We start from the raw sequence: 2,939 nt of genomic DNA, 5'->3' as shown, positions 1-2,939 counted from the left end.
AAACAATACTTCTAAAACTTTACCTTTTTATATTATTTGGCCTGCAGGTTTGGTATCACTATCCACTGTCAGATTAAAGAACTGTTCTTTTATCCCTGGTTTGGAACTTCAAGAAAAATCATGAATGTGTGCTGAGTTTGATTAAATGCTTTCTCTGCTCCTTTTGATTGGTAAACTTTGTATGTCTTCCAGGTGTGCTTAAAAATGATCTGTAGTCTCTAGTAGCTGGTTGTGGGACTCTATATCTCAAGTTTGGTAATTACGCTGTTCAAATCTTTTACAACCATATAAATTTCTCTCTGCTTGATCTACCCGTTTCTGTTGGTGCTATGTTAAAACCTTCCATTTCTCCTTATAATTCTGTCAAGGAGTTCAGACACTGCCATGAATTGGGCCAATAAGGGGCTCCCAGCAGGAGAATGATGATGACCAATGTACAGAAAGGTAACTCTGTGAGGGTAGTGGGAAGATTAGATGGGTGTATCACCCAGGTAAGGGAGGTTCCCAAGTCTTCTAATGCCAACCATGTTGGGGACCCAGAGTTCCAGGGATCTCCAAAGGCATTCTCTCAGGCCCTAATTTCAGCTTCCCTCCTTCTTCCCCCCACTCCCTGCCTTATCTGGCTCAGGCTGGAGCCCTGGCCTCTGCCCAGGTTTCTCTTGAATCTACTCAGCCTGCCTGGGATCCCAGCCCTGCTTCTGGATTGGTGGTAGGTGGGTGGAGGGGCAGGCAGTGAGAACTGGAACTCAAGAAAGCTGATTGGAGCTGGAGCAGGGAGGAGCAAGAACTACAGGGGTAGGGTGGAGGTGTTGGATTAGGGTTGTGCTCTCTTACCTCAGGCCTTAACACATGCTGTTCCCTTCAGGAAGCCCTCCTTCTTTGACCTGCCACACCAAGGTTATTTTGGCTATGTTGTGACATCTGTTTCGTAGCTTCACATACCTCATGTTGTGGTAATTGCCACTTTAAATGATAGTTTCTCCCAGCTGGCTGAGAGCTCCATGAGGGCAGGCACTGAGTTTTGCTGATTTTTGTATCTCAGCACCTAGAACCATACATGGCACATACTAGGTTTTCACTACACAAATGTTGGTTGGATGCATGAATGAGCAAGTGAAAGAATGGCTAACAAAGTGGAAGAGTGGACGGAGGGATAGATGGATGGCCAGTGAGGGGCTCCAAGGAGGATGAATATATTGATGGATGAATGAATGGATTGGTGGATGAAATAATGGATAAAAAGGTGGGTGAATGGATTGGTAGGTGGGTGGGTGAGTGGGTAGATGGATGGATGGATGGATGGAAGAATGACTGGATAGATGGGTGAATGGAAGGATGGATAGAAGGATGGATGAATGGATGGGTGGGTGAATGAATAGCTAGATGGATGAGTGGATGGCAAAACGGGTAGCTGAGTGCTAAGATGTTCTTGAGACAGAAGGCTGGTCTCCATGACTGTTCTTATGGGCTATCTTCATTCCATGAGGAATTTGCTCACAAATCCTGATGGAGAAGGGGCAGGAGGCCTCACTCTCTGGATACTAATCCCCCAAACATCATTCAGTCCTGCCACTTACTGGCTTCACAGAGAAGGTGATAAGGGCTTAAGGGAGGAGGAGGTGCTGAGTAGTAATCTCAGCTCATGGTGTGTGACTCATAGCAAATCTCTTGCCCTTTCTGGGTCTTAATTGTCCCTTCTATAAAATGAGGGGCTCAGTATAGATGTCTTTTCAAATGCAAAATGTCCAATTTTGGTATAATCTTTAAATATACTCAAGGGGGCTTATTAGTGAGTACCAGAATAGCATACGTTTTATATTGTTATCGCAAAAATCAATTGATGTCTAATAACTGTTACTTACGCCTAAAAATTTTATTTAGACTGTTTATTTGCTATACTTTGTTCTTGGAAAAAAACTTACACTCCATTTCGTTTTCTCTTTTACACTGGGATATTAGTTGTTGGGAAACCCTGGTGGCGTAGTGGTTAAGTGCTACGGCTGCTAACCAAAGGGTCGGCAGTTCAAATCTGCCAGACGCTCCTTAGAAACTCTGTGGGGCAGTTCTACTCTGTCCTATAGGGTCGCTATGAGTTGGAATAGACTCAACGGCACTGGGTTTGGTTTTTTATTAGTTGTTGAGTTTATAACATTGAGCATTCTTGCTAAGGGGCCTTACAGATCTCTGTATCTCTCACCTTCCTGTAGACCCCACAAGTTAGGATAGTCACTGCCCTGTCTCTATGGGGCTGGAGCCCTAGGGGCTGGGAAGAGTGGACATTGACTCAGGAGGCTAGAAGGGTTGGCTGGGTCAGAAGTTTCTAGGAATGACCTGGACACTTGCACACAGTCTGACGGGAATCGGAACCATTGAATGCGGCTTCTGACAACCATGCCCCCTCCATTTCTTTAAACAGATCTCCTTGCTTTGAGCAAAGGCAGCACAACAGAGGTGAAACAACTCCAACGTCGAGTCACTTCTCCAGGCTTCAGTTACTGAGCACCACCAGGTACTGCAGATTAGAATGATAATCTCAGACTGGTGAAGGCTTGTCCTTCACTAATACTGCCCTGGGCCGATGAGGTCCTGGGCACTGCCCTCAAGAGAGACTGGTCATGTTGGGCAGACAAGCAGACAAGTGTAATGAACTGTTGCAAATGCTGATTAGCATGGACCTTGGTTTTTGCATGAGAGGAAGAAAATGGTCATGGAGTGACTGTAAAAGCTAGAATACTAACATCAAGCCTTCCACTACCCTGTTAGGCAGGAGATAGAGGCAGCCTGGGAGTAGGGTTGTTTACCACAGAATGGCCTCCCCACAGAGGAGCAGCTTCACAAACTTTAATGTGCATAGGAATCACCTGCGGGTTGTGAAAATGCAGATTGTGACTTAGTGGGACTGAGTGGGGATCTCACAAGCTCCCAGATGATGCCGATTA

Source organism: Loxodonta africana, chromosome 13, assembly GCF_030014295.1.
Source record: "Loxodonta africana isolate mLoxAfr1 chromosome 13, mLoxAfr1.hap2, whole genome shotgun sequence".
In the NCBI taxonomy this organism is placed as follows: domain Eukaryota; kingdom Metazoa; phylum Chordata; class Mammalia; order Proboscidea; family Elephantidae; genus Loxodonta; species Loxodonta africana.
Note: the sequence above shows the minus strand (reverse complement) of the source record.